General features: G+C 46.5%; 11 non-coding genes across 11 annotated transcripts; all 11 read right to left on the bottom strand.

Annotated features, from left to right (window-relative positions):
• Positions 1-133: 133 nt before the first annotated feature.
• Positions 134-203, bottom strand: LOC127197224 (small nucleolar RNA SNORD113/SNORD114 family). The gene has a single exon (XR_007831628.1). It is a non-coding gene; the product is annotated as a small nucleolar RNA SNORD113/SNORD114 family (small nucleolar RNA).
• Positions 204-1,227: 1,024 nt separating this feature from the next.
• Positions 1,228-1,297, bottom strand: LOC127197268 (small nucleolar RNA SNORD113/SNORD114 family). The gene has a single exon (XR_007831637.1). It is a non-coding gene; the product is annotated as a small nucleolar RNA SNORD113/SNORD114 family (small nucleolar RNA).
• Positions 1,298-4,018: 2,721 nt separating this feature from the next.
• Positions 4,019-4,093, bottom strand: LOC127197159 (small nucleolar RNA SNORD113/SNORD114 family). Its single transcript, XR_007831611.1, has one exon. It is a non-coding gene; the product is annotated as a small nucleolar RNA SNORD113/SNORD114 family (small nucleolar RNA).
• Positions 4,094-4,745: 652 nt separating this feature from the next.
• Positions 4,746-4,820, bottom strand: LOC127197154 (small nucleolar RNA SNORD113/SNORD114 family). Its single transcript, XR_007831609.1, has one exon. It is a non-coding gene; the product is annotated as a small nucleolar RNA SNORD113/SNORD114 family (small nucleolar RNA).
• A 1,516-nt stretch (positions 4,821-6,336) lies between these two features.
• LOC127197143 (small nucleolar RNA SNORD113/SNORD114 family) lies at positions 6,337-6,411 on the bottom strand. Its single transcript, XR_007831606.1, has one exon. It is a non-coding gene; the product is annotated as a small nucleolar RNA SNORD113/SNORD114 family (small nucleolar RNA).
• An 820-nt stretch (positions 6,412-7,231) lies between these two features.
• On the bottom strand, positions 7,232-7,306 carry LOC127197254 (small nucleolar RNA SNORD113/SNORD114 family). The gene has a single exon (XR_007831633.1). It is a non-coding gene; the product is annotated as a small nucleolar RNA SNORD113/SNORD114 family (small nucleolar RNA).
• Positions 7,307-7,936: 630 nt separating this feature from the next.
• LOC127197137 (small nucleolar RNA SNORD113/SNORD114 family) lies at positions 7,937-8,011 on the bottom strand. The gene has a single exon (XR_007831605.1). It is a non-coding gene; the product is annotated as a small nucleolar RNA SNORD113/SNORD114 family (small nucleolar RNA).
• Positions 8,012-9,527: 1,516 nt separating this feature from the next.
• On the bottom strand, positions 9,528-9,601 carry LOC127197211 (small nucleolar RNA SNORD113/SNORD114 family). The gene has a single exon (XR_007831624.1). It is a non-coding gene; the product is annotated as a small nucleolar RNA SNORD113/SNORD114 family (small nucleolar RNA).
• Positions 9,602-10,380: 779 nt separating this feature from the next.
• LOC127197259 (small nucleolar RNA SNORD113/SNORD114 family) lies at positions 10,381-10,455 on the bottom strand. Its single transcript, XR_007831634.1, has one exon. It is a non-coding gene; the product is annotated as a small nucleolar RNA SNORD113/SNORD114 family (small nucleolar RNA).
• Positions 10,456-11,100: 645 nt separating this feature from the next.
• LOC127197204 (small nucleolar RNA SNORD113/SNORD114 family) lies at positions 11,101-11,174 on the bottom strand. Its single transcript, XR_007831622.1, has one exon. It is a non-coding gene; the product is annotated as a small nucleolar RNA SNORD113/SNORD114 family (small nucleolar RNA).
• Positions 11,175-11,993: 819 nt separating this feature from the next.
• LOC127197260 (small nucleolar RNA SNORD113/SNORD114 family) lies at positions 11,994-12,068 on the bottom strand. Its single transcript, XR_007831635.1, has one exon. It is a non-coding gene; the product is annotated as a small nucleolar RNA SNORD113/SNORD114 family (small nucleolar RNA).
• Between the last annotated feature and the right edge of the window lie 462 nt (positions 12,069-12,530).

The raw sequence follows: 12,530 nt of genomic DNA, 5'->3' as shown, positions 1-12,530 counted from the left end.
ATTTATTCCCATATTGACCAATCATGAAAATATGTAAACATAAAGATTAAAAAAAGAACTACATTGTATATTCCTGACATCTAGGCATATGACCATTTCAAACACAGACATAATGTGCTATGCAACCTTTGTAATGCACCTCAGAGTATGTAAATATGCCCATCGTACATATTCATATTCTACCAGTGGTCATCATTGATCCAAGGCTGACAACTATTTCATTGCTTTATATCTTGCTTATTCATAGATGCATGGAGATGTCACAAATAAGTGTTAAGTCCTACAATTCATAAAGTGGCAAGAACAGAATCGATATTCCTAATCTGTATTGAGAGTATTTTTGTATTCGTAGTAATTCATTCAGGTTTTTATAAATGTATACTCAATAGAAGACTTAATATCCATCCTTGATCTATCAATGGGATACACTTGGCCATCAGTACTCATGTATTTTACAATAATGCATTGAATACTTCGGTCTTTTTTTTTTTTTTTTTTTTTTTTTTTTTTTTTGCATTGGCGTTTTTTGACACAGGGCACAGGGTTTCTCTGTGTAGCTCTGGATCTTCTGAAAGCTGCTTTGTAGACCAGGCTGACCTTGAACTCAGAATCTGCCTGCCTCTGCTTCCAGAGGACTAGGATTAAAGGCATGGGCCACTACACTGGCCAACATAAAGCACTGAATGTTCTTAAGCAAATCAACCCAAAAACTGATCCAAAATCAGTGCAGTGGAAACAGAGACACTGATCATGGAGGATACTCCAATCACGCTATATGTCCCTTCTGGGGACTAGTGAGTAGAGAAGATAACAGCACTAAGACTGTCTCATTAATGACTTTCACTTCTCACCTACCACTAGCCACTAGGGCAACCATTTTTGAAGTATATTGAATCTTAATGGTCAAAAATATGAAAAATTTCAAACTTGCTCAGAATGTGGACATTGTCTATAAATTTTACATAGTTAATGTCACCATTAGCAAACATAATTTTTAAAAGATGGAATAATATATTCCATATATACATTAGTATTTCTTGGCTCTCTTCGTATTTTGATAATTAGACAGTGCTTTACCCATTTTACTTTTACTTATTTGTAAGAGTGATTGCTTGATTTTCACATTGATACAATTGAAAAAAAAGCAGAGAAAAATGAATATATTATACAGTCCTGCAATCTTTCTACAGAAACACTAGAAAATAAGAAATGGATTATATTTATTTAGTAAATCTCAGAATTCCAGACATGTAGTCATCCATGTGACTCCTGTATACCAGTGATCATTATCAATTATGACTGTTTCTTTTTCTAAGTACTCCTCTTCCAATGTCTGTTAATTAGTTCAACAATTGACTAATAATACTTTGAGTACCAATTTATTCAAGCAGCTCTACAAAAAATATTCTTATTCCTATTCTGTGTGGAATTGCTTTAATCTTAATTAACTACCCTCAGTGTTTCATAAATAATTAACAACCTCCAATCACTTCTGTAGCTTTCACTGGTATGGGGGAGCCATCATTGATGTTACGTTATACTTTTCAGCCACATGTTGAGTTCTGCTAAGCAAACCACCAAACTTGAAGAAAGAGTCCTAGTCATTACTCACAGTGGTGTCCGCCCAGCACTGGCCGTGACGTCAGCAGAGCTCCTGGCCATGGAGGTTTTGTAAAGTCAGCAAAGGCCTCAGGAATGCAAAGCAGAAAAGATAAAGACCAAACTCAGATGTTGCTATTGACCTATGATCGTGACCATTGCTCAGCCATAGGCAACCATTTGTAGGAGGACGATATCTATGTAATTAGCTCTTAAATAAACCGTGGCAGACTTAGCACTGATTCAGACATCATATAGCTACACTTTAGAATGTAACTTCCACCATTTGCTGAAGAGAAGATTTCTATAACTCCTATTTGACCTAAAAAGCATGTCTTGTTCATCATGTATTCTTACAACTGGGTCACACTTTATTTGTAGACTTATTAATTCTTGCACTCACCCAAATACAAGAACAGCAGAAAATGCATACACATGAGGACCAAAGTCAACCCGCCTCTAATGGTGACCTCTGGACTTCATAATGGACCTCAGAATCACTATTTGTAACTTATATATGCCACCAGTGGTCACTATCAATCCAAAACTGGCCCCACTTTTCTCCATTCATTTCTATATTGTGCATATAAATGTATTTACTTTAATAACTTCCTACCTTTTACACATAAGCATAATCTAATATACTATTTTATACTAATTCTATATATACTGGTGGTTATACTTGAACTAGTAAAAATTTATTTCATGTCCTAGTAACATAGAGACTAACCTTCCATAAGCTATCAAAACCACGGCACAAACGCTGGCTGGATCCCACATCGTCGCAAGTAACTGAGGACCTGGAAGCCATTGAAGATGAGTAAGTTCCCTTGGGAGAGACAATTCTAAGGACCACAGAGCAAAGCAGACAACAAGACAATAATCCCACTGTTAGCAACCTTCATGGAGCCACTTATCTTCTCTTTTGGATCTTGGTATTTCAGGCACATAGTCTTCGTGTGTAAGTCAAATTAACCCCCACCCCTGCAAAAAAGTAAATCTAGCAGTCTAATTATTCCTAAGCTGTACATGGAATTTCTCTAATATGCCTGCCACCTGAATAAACACACTAGTTAACAAATTTGCCTTACAAATGGACAATTTCATGTAGCCCCCCTACCTACCATTGGTATCCAGATAGTCATTACTAGCTACACTATACATTGTTTAAAAACTACATTAAAGCACTTAAACCAAGAGATTCCTGTAACTCACGCTGGTGAAATTTTCCTCCTCAGCAGGCTGCAAATGGAGCCCTTGACCGTCCAGGATGCTCGAATCACAAGGCCCATCCTGAGTACACAGAAGAGAAGAGAAGAGAAGAGAAGAGGAGAGGAGAGGAGAGGAGAGGAGAGGAGAAGAGAAGAGAAGAGAAGAGAAGAAAAGAGAAGAGGGGTGAAGAAGGGAGGGGTGGAGAGGGGTGGAGAGAGGGGGAGGGAAGAGAGAGAAGGGAAATGGAAGTATGGGAAAGCTAGATTTGGTCTTTGGATTCATTTTGAAGTTAAAACTATCACTGTATTATTAATGCTATGCATTATATTATTATGAGTTTTTACCACACTACAGGTCCATGTGCGAGTCTAGAGTAAGAAGCCGTCACAATGGGCTCTCTGGTGTCAAAACAATATCAAGGGCAATCTCAGTGAGAGAAAGTGTCTGCACAGACAGCAGACAGCCAGACTATCTGGGAAACAGAAAGAGAAACAGAAAGAAGCACAGAGAAACTGGTACAAGGAAGCCAAAATGTTAGAGAATTCCTGAGAGTGGCCAGAGCTTCCACTTGAGAGAACTGGGTGTCTGAAGCACTTTGATGAAGTTACTGTCCATGTTAAACTGACTCAGAGCAAGGGCACTTATTATATGGAAATACTACTTATTGATTGAAGTCCACAACCGATATGAAAATAAACTTTAAAATAACAGTCCAATACCTGACATCCATGGTGTGGGTTCTCAATCCCAAAACAGAGGCATGACCACACAGGACAGCCATTTCCGAAGGGTACAGAGCAGAGAAGGGAGACAGTGCTGAGACTCTGGAGGCTAGCACCTCTGACCTCTACACTTAGGAAGCCTAGGCTTTTAGGCTTCACCTAAGGCTGTACCTGTCTGTCTCTTCCTTCTCCTCCCAGGCCAGATTAATATCTTGCCATTCACCAGGAAAAATAGCTGTCCTCAGATAAACTATACTGTCCTGCATTGGGTCAGCAGCTCAGCTCCCCCATCTCTTGAAATGGCCCAGAATGTCAAAGCTGTGGAACTGCACACACAAGAACAGTGTATGGTCCTACCCGCTTTCCCCAACTCTGCCTATCTCCCAGCCACGTTTCCTCTGCTAATGGAAACAGATCAGGTTGAGTCAAGAGAAAAGGTTGGAAGAGTGACCCTCCTCAGTCTGGCACAATGAGGTGGTTTTCTGTTTTATCTCAGATTTCTGTACACATGGCAGTCATGGAGAAACACTCATATGCCACCAGATCTCATCATCAGTCCCTAGTTGGGCCTCTCTCTCTCTCTCTCTGGAGCCATCTGGATGGGCTCACTCAGTGGCCAGTGTGGGGCCACTTGGGGGACCACACTGTAGGAGACTACTACCCTGTGCTGGGTCACATGGATGCCTTCTCTGCTCACTAGCACTAAGATAACTGTCTTCAGGGTTCTACGTCACTGACACCACTTTAAGAACCTCCTTACCTATGAGACGGTGCCCACAGGAGGATCAACACTGGATCCCTCAGGCAGCCATGGGCTCTGGACTGCGGCTTTGGCATCCCAGGAGCTCTCTGTCACAGCAAACCTCTGCCATCACTTGGGTCACCTCCCTAGAGGGCAGAAGGAAAAGAAAGAAATAGAAACATTGAGACTAGCTCTCAAGATTTGCACAGGATTCTTACTTGTCAGGGGTGGTGCGTGTGCTGTTACAGGCTTTCTCTTTAAGGGAGTGGGTGTGGGCTTCCCTCATATTCAAGTAGATTTTTCAAGCAGATGCTGACTCAAATTCCAAGGCAGACCACTGGCTGGGCTACCCTTAACTCTTGGTAATAAGATCAAAGAGCCCTCAAGCTTCGTCTCCCACCACAGGTCCACAAGGGACAGCATATGCCTATGGCCTCCGTCCACAGCTTAGCTGGAAGGCGGGCATGGAGAATGACCTCAGATCTCTGGATACCTGGCGTTCACGGAGTATCACTCAAACGCCACCAGATCTCATCATCGGTCGTGGATGGGGCCCCCTCTCTCCCTGTCCAGCTGCAAGGTTTTAATTCTTATGGGGTGCTGAGGGGAGGGCTCTGATACCAGCAGATTAGACTCTGCTGTGTGTGGAACCCTAAGGAGCACCCATCAATAATCACTAGCTATTGCACCAATTGCACCAATGCATCAATGCACAAACATGGCCGTGCCTCCGCACTCATGAAAGAACACTCTCGTCCCACTGCACATACCTGCCCAAGAAAGATCCAGATGTTGCCTCTTCATGTGCAGTGAGTGCCTCTGGGCTGTTGTGATGACGGAACCATGGGGTAGGTTCTTGACCAGGTAATGGGACAGCGTCAGTCTGGACACACTTCCTGAAGAGTAAAGAGCAGAGCAGGCAGAGACCATGTTGAGACTCGTAGACAAGCAATCTGTGCCCTCCGTATTTAGGAACCTGGGCTCATAGGCTTCAACTAGGCTATACATTTTTCTTCCTTCTCCCCGGTCAGACTAACTTCTCGCGATATGCTGTGAAAAATGGCTGGCCCTCGGTTATGCTATGGTATCACTCATGAGGTCAGCATTTCAGTGCTCCAATCTCAACATGCCCCTCAGAGTGGCCAGACTGTGCCTAGCCCATGCAAATACAGCTTATGGTCCCACCCTCTTTAAGCCACCCATGCCTACCTGAGAGACACATCTCGTGGGCTAACAGACATTATAGTCCAGTTCAGTCAGGAGCAGAGAGGTCTCAAGAGTGACCCTGCTCTATCCAGACTCTCTCTATATGGGCCTGCACTCAAGTCGGCCCAACTGAGGCGGGTTCTGTGTCTGACCTCAGATTTCTGTTCTCATGGCTGTCTTCGAGAGACATTCAGACGCCACCAGATCGCATCGTCGTTCCCAGGATGGGTTCCTCCCTCTGGAGCCATTAGGATGGGCTCATTCAGTGGCCAATGTGGACTCGGGGATCACATAGTAGAAGACTACTACCCTGTGCTGGGCACCTGGATGGTTGCTCCTGCCGCTTGCTTTAAGTTAACTCTCTTCAGTGTTCGAATTAAGCACCAGCACTTTGAGGAGAAACTCCTTACCCGGGAGCTGGTATCCAGGGGAGAATAAACAAGGAGCCCCTGGCCTCGATGGGCTCTGGACTACAGCCATGGCATCCCAGTAGCTCTCTATTGCAGGAAACATCTGCTGTCACTTGGGTCACCAGTCTAGAAGGCAGAAGGTAGAGAAGAAGAGAAACATTAAGCCTTGCTCTCGGTTGGCCCAGGATTCCTACTTGTCTGGGTTTAGCGGGTGCTGCATAAAGGATTTCTCAATAAGGAGTGTGTGTGGCCTTCCCTCATATTCAAGAAGATTTACAAGCCCAGTCTAACTCAAATTCCAAGGTAGACCACTACCTGGGCTACCCTTAACTCTTGGTAATATGATCAAAGAGCCCTCAAGCAACACCTCACATCACAGGTCCACAAGGGACGTGTATATAACTATGGCCTCCATCCACAGATTAGCTGGAAGGCGGGCATGGAGAATGACCTCAGATCTCTGGATACTTGGCGTTCATGGAGTATCACTCAAACACCACCAGATCTCATCATTGGTCGTGGATGGGGCCCCTCTCTCCCTGGACAGTAGCAAGGCTTCACTTCTTATGGGGTGCTGAGAGGAGGGCTCTGATCCCCTCATATTAGACTTTGCTGTGTGGTACCCACAATGAGCTGCCATTCTAACCACCCATAAATAATTGCCAACTTTTGTACTAATTGCACCTATGCACTGGTGCACTAATGCATCAACATGTTCTTGCCACTGTGCGCATGCATGAACATTCACGTGACTCTGTTCATACCTTAAGTCCGGTGGCCAAGGAAGATCCAGGTGTTGCCTTCCAGCAGCCCTTGGATTCTCTGAGTGAAGAAACCACGGGATGGGTTCTTGATCAGGCACAGGGGAACCACCCATGGGGACAGCCTTTCTGAAGGGTACAGAGCAGAGCAGGGAGAGAAGATGTTGAGAGACTTTAGGCCAGCACTCTGTGCCCTTGGCATTTATAGAACCTAGGTGCATGAGTATCACGTGGTCTGCACCTGTCTCTTCCTTCTCATTCCCTGTTAGAAAATCTTCTTGCCATTTGCCAGGAGAAAAGCTTGCCCTCTGTCTGGCTAAGCTATAGTGTCTTTAATGGGATCTGGATCTCCGGTCCCCAATCTCTCAACATGCCCCTTGAAGTGTCTGGGCTGCAGCATTCCCCAAATAAGCACAGCCTCTGCACCCACCAGTTCTAGCCAGACTCTGACTATGTGCTAGCCATGGGAAACTGGTGGGGTTAAGCTAGGACAAGAGGTCACAAGAGTAACCCTACTATGTCTGGACTCAGTCTATATAGGCTTTCACCTCAAGGCGGCCCAACTGAGGTAGTTCTGTGTCTTATATCAGATTTCTGTTCACAAGGCTGTCATCGAGAAACACTCAGATGCCACCAGATCTAATCAATGGTCCAAGGTTAGGCCCCTCTCTCTGGAGCCATCAGGATGAGTTCATTCAGTGGCAAATATTCACACTGGGGAGACCACAATGTCGGAGATTAATACCCACTGCTTCTACAACCAGATGCCTGCTCTTGTTGCTAACACGAAGATAACTCTCTCTTCAATTCTCTTTAAGGAGAAACTCATTACCTATGAGGACGTGCCCACAGAAGGATCAACACTGGAGTTCTCCAGCATCAATGGGTGCTGGACTATGGCTTTGACATCCCAGGAACTATCCATTGTAGAAAACCTCCGCCATCACTTGGGTCACCTCTCTAGAGGGCAGAAGGAAGAAAAAGGAGTAGAAAAACTGAGACTTGCTCCAAAGGTTACCTACGATTCCTAATCTTGAGGGCAGTGCACATGCTGTTATAGACATTATCTCTGGGGAGTGGGTGTGGCCTTATTCCTTTTCAAGTAGATTTTTAAAAGCAAAGTTTGATTCTAATTCCAAGGAACCCCATTGGCTGGGCTAACCTTGATTTTTTTGTAATATGATTAAAGAGCCCTCAAGCCTTCCCCTCGAACCACAGGTCCACAAGGGACAGGCATATGCCTATGGCCTCCATCCACAGTTTAGCTGGAAGATGGCCATGGAGAATGACCTCAGATTTCTGGATACCTGGCGTTCACGGAGTATCATTCAAACGCCACCAGATCTCATCATCGGTCGTGGATGGGGCCCCCTCTCTCCCTGTCCAACTGCAAGGCTTCACTTCTTATGGGGTGCTGAGGGGAGGGCTCTGATCTGAACATACAAGACAGCTGTACTGAGATCCCTAAGGAGCTGCCATTAAAACAACCTATGAATCATTACCAATTTATGCACTGATTACACCTATGCACTAGTGACCTACTGCTTCAGCATGTTGTTGCCACTGCACTCATGCATGAACACTCACGTGACCACGCTCATACCTTAAGTGTGGTGGCCAAGGGAAGATGCAGGTGTTGCCTTCCAGCAGGGCTCTGGACTCTCAGAGTGAAGAAACCACAAGATGGGTTCTCGACCAGGCACAGGGGAACCATGCATGGGGACAGCCTTTCTGAAGGGTACAGAGCAGAGCAGGGAGAGATAACGTTGAGATTCTGTAGACTAGCATGCCATGCCCTGAGAATTTAGGGGACCTATGCTACACCTCTCTCCTTCTCCTCCCAGGCTAGACTAATTTCTTGCCATTTGCCAGGAGAAAAGGCTCGACTTCGGCAAAGCTACGCTGTCCTTTATGGGGTCAGAATGTCATCTCACCCATCTCTTAATATGCATCTCGAATGGTCCAGCCTGTGACTTTGACCACCAAGAACAGCAGATAGTCCCACATGTTTAGACCAACTCTGCCTATGCACCCACCATGTTTCCTCAGCTAACGGAAATTAGTGCAGTTCATCCAGGAGCCAAGGTCACAAGGTTGACCATGCTCTGCCCAGACTCAGTCTACAGAGGCTTGGCCCAACTGAGGTGGGTTCTGTGTCTGACCTCTGATTTTTGTTCTCATGGCTGTCATTGAGAGGCACTCAGACGCCACCAGATCTCATTGTTGGTTTCAGGTAGAGCCCCTTTCTCTGGAACCATCGAGAGGGGCTCCCTCATTGACCAGTGTGGCAGTCTCCAGAGACCACACTGTAGGAGACTACTACCCTGTGCTAGGGCATCGGGATGCCTGCTCTTCTGGCTTACACTAAGCTAATTCTCTTCAGTTCTCTGCTTTATCACCAGCACTTTGAGGAGAAAGTTCTTACCTATGAGCAGGTATCCACAGGATGATCAACGTTGGAGCCTTCTGGCCACCATGGGCTCTAGACAGTGACCATGGTCTCCCAGGAGCTCTCCACCACAGCAATCCTGTCCCGTCACTTGGGTCACCCTAGACAGCAGAAGGAATAGAAGGGAATAGAAACATTGAGACTTGTTCTCAAGGTTGGATCAGGATTCCTACATTTCAGGGGTGGTGCGTGTGCTGTCACAGGCTTTCTCTTTTAGGGAGTGTGTGTGGCCTTCCCTCATATTCAAGTAGATAGTTGAAGCCAAGGATGACTCAAATTCCAAGGCTGACCACCAGGTAGGCTAACTTTGACTCTCGATAATATGATCAAAGAGCCCTCAAGCCTTTGCCTTGCACCACAGGTCCACAAGGGACGGGCATATGCCTATGGCCTCCATCCACTGTTAGCTGTAAGACGGGCATGGAGAATGACCTCAGATCTCTGGATACTTGGCGTTCACGGATATCACTCAAACGCCACCAGATCTCATCATCGGTCGTGGATGGGGCCCCTCTCTCCCTGTCCAGTTGCAAGGCTTCACTTTCTTATGGGGTGCTGAGGGGAGGGCTCTGATCTGAACATACAAGACAGCTGTACTGAGACCCCTAAGGAGCTGCCATTAAACCACCTATGAATCATTACTAATTTATGCACTGATTACACCTATGCACTAGTGCACTAATGCTTGAGCATGCTGTTGCCACTGCACTCATGCATGAACACTCACGGGACCACGCTCATACCTTAAGTGTGGTGGCCAAGGGAAGATGCAGGTGTTGCCTTCCAGCAGGGGTCTGGACTCTCAGAGTGAAGAAACCATGGGATGGGTTCTCGACCAGGCACAGGGGAACCATGCATGGGGACAGCCTTTCTGAAGGGTACAGAGCAGAGCAGGGAGAGATAACGTTGAGATTCTGTAGACTAGCATGCCATGCCCTGAGAATTTAGGGGACCTAAGCTGCACCTCCCAGGCTAAACTAATTTGTCATTTGCCAGGAAAAAAGGCTGGTCTTTGGCAAAGCTACGCTGTCCTTTATGGGGTCAGGATGTCACCTCACCCATCTCTCAACATGCATCTTGAATGGTCCAGCCTGTGACTTTGACCACCAAGAACAGTGATAGTCCCACATGCTTAAACCAACTCTGCATATGTCTCTGCCATACGTCTTCAGCTAACAAAAATTAGTGCAGTTCATCCAGGAGCCAAGGTCACAAGGTTGACCATGCTCTGCTCAGACTCAGTCTACAGAGGCTTGGCCCAACTGAGGTGGGTTCTGTGTCTGACCTCAGATTTCTGTTCTCATGGCTGTCATTGAGAGGCACTCAGACGCCACCAGATCTCATTATCATTCTTGGGTAGAGCCCCTTTCTCTGGAGCCATCGAGATGGGCTCCCTCACTGACCAGTGTGGCAGTCTCCAGAGACCACACTGTAGGAGACTACTACCCTGTGCTAGGGCATGGGGATGCCTGCTCTTCTGACTTACACTGAGCTAATTCTCTTCAGTTCTCTGCTTTACCACCAGCACTTTGAGGAGAAAGTCCTTACCTATGAACAGGTGTCCACAGGACGATCAACGCTGGAGCCCTCTGGCCACTGTGGACACGGGACTGTGGCTATGGCATCCCAGGGGCTCTCCATCACAGCAAACCTGTCCCGTCACTTGGGTCACCCTAGACAGCAGAAGGAATAGAAGGGAATAGAAACACTGAGACTTGTTCTCAAGGTTGGACCAGGATTCCTACATTTCAGGGGCGGTGCGTGTGCTGTCACAGGCTTTCTCTTTAAGGGAGTGTGTGTGGCCTTCCCTCATATTCAAGTAGATAGTTGAAGCCAAGGATGACTCAAATTCGAAGACAGACCACAAGCTAGGCTAACGTTGACTCTCGGTAATATAATCAAAGAGCCCTCAAGCCTTTGCCTTGCACCACAGGTCCACAAGGGACGGGGATATGCCTATGGCCTCCATCCACAGTTTAGCTGGAAGGCGGGCATGGAGAATGACCTCAGATCTCTGGATACTTGGCGTTCACGGATATCACTCAAACGCCACCAGATCTCATCATCGGTCGTGGATGGGTGCCCCCTCTCTCCCTGTCTAGCTGCAAGGCTTAATTTCTTATGTGGTGCAAGGAGAGACCTCTGACCTCAGCATACTAGTCTCTGCATTACTGAGACCCCTAAGGAACTGCCATTAGAACCACCCGTCAATAATCACGAACTATTGCACCAATCGCACCAGTGCCGTACTGCATCAGCAGGTTCATGGCACTACACTCATGCATGAACACTCTTGCCACTGCACCTACCATTCATCTGGTGGCCAAGAAAGATCAACATGTTGCTTCTCAGTCCACAGGGCTCTGTGAAGTCACAGTGATGGATCCACGGAATGGATTTCTTTCAGGCACATGGGAACCATCTGTTGAGACAGCCTCTCTGAAAGGTACAGAGCAGAGAAGGAGGACACAATGTTAGGACTCTGTAGGCAAACAAAGCATAGCCTCTGCATTTAGGGAACCTAGGCTTATTGGCTTCACCTAGGACACACCTGTTTCTTCCTTCCCCTCTCAGGCAAGACTAATTCCTTGTCATTTGCCATGAAAAATGGCTGACCATTGGTTACACTACAGTGTCATATATGGTGGGGCAGCATCTTAGCTTTCCATCCTTTCCACACACCCCTCTGAGTGTCCAAGGTGTGGCACTGCCCACTCAGGCATAGGTAATGGTCCCAACGGATGTAAGCCTATGTGCCAGCCATGGTTCCTCAACTCTTGGTAATTTCTCGTATTCAGTCAGGAGCAAAGGTTATAATAGAGACTTTGCTGGGGCCCAATTCAGTCAATATAGGCTTACATCTCTAAGTGACCCAGCTAAGGAGGTTCTGAGTCTGACCTCAGATTTCAGTTCTCATGGCTGTAATTCAGAAACACTAAGATGCCACCAGATCTCATCATCGGTCCCTGGTTGAGACTCTGTCTCCGGAGCAATGGAGATGGGCTCACTCAGTGGCCGGTGTGGGCATTTGGGGGACCACACTGTAGGAGACTATTAATCCGTGCTGGAATACATGGATACAGGCTCATGCCGCTAGTCCTAAGTTAACTCTCTTCAGTGCTCCAATTAACCTCCAGCACTTTGAGGAGAAACTCCTTACCTTTTAGAAGGTGCCCACAGAAAGATCAACACTGGAGTCCTCCAGCCACCATGGGCTCTGGACTGTGGCTTTGACATCTCAGACGCTGTCTATCACAGCAAACCTCCAACGTCTCTTGGGTCACTTCCCTAGAGGGCAGGAGACAACGAAAGGAATAGGAACATTGAGACTTACTCTGAAGGTTGACCGGGGTTCCGACATTTCAGGGTGGTGCATGTGCTGTTACAGACTTTCTCTCTAGGAAGTGGGTGTGGCTTTGCCTCATATTC

The sequence above is a fragment of the Acomys russatus genome, chromosome 1, assembly GCF_903995435.1.
Source record: "Acomys russatus chromosome 1, mAcoRus1.1, whole genome shotgun sequence".
NCBI lineage: Eukaryota > Metazoa > Chordata > Mammalia > Rodentia > Muridae > Acomys > Acomys russatus.
The sequence above is the reverse complement of the archived record's forward strand: the minus strand, read 5'-3'. Positions and strand labels throughout refer to the sequence as shown.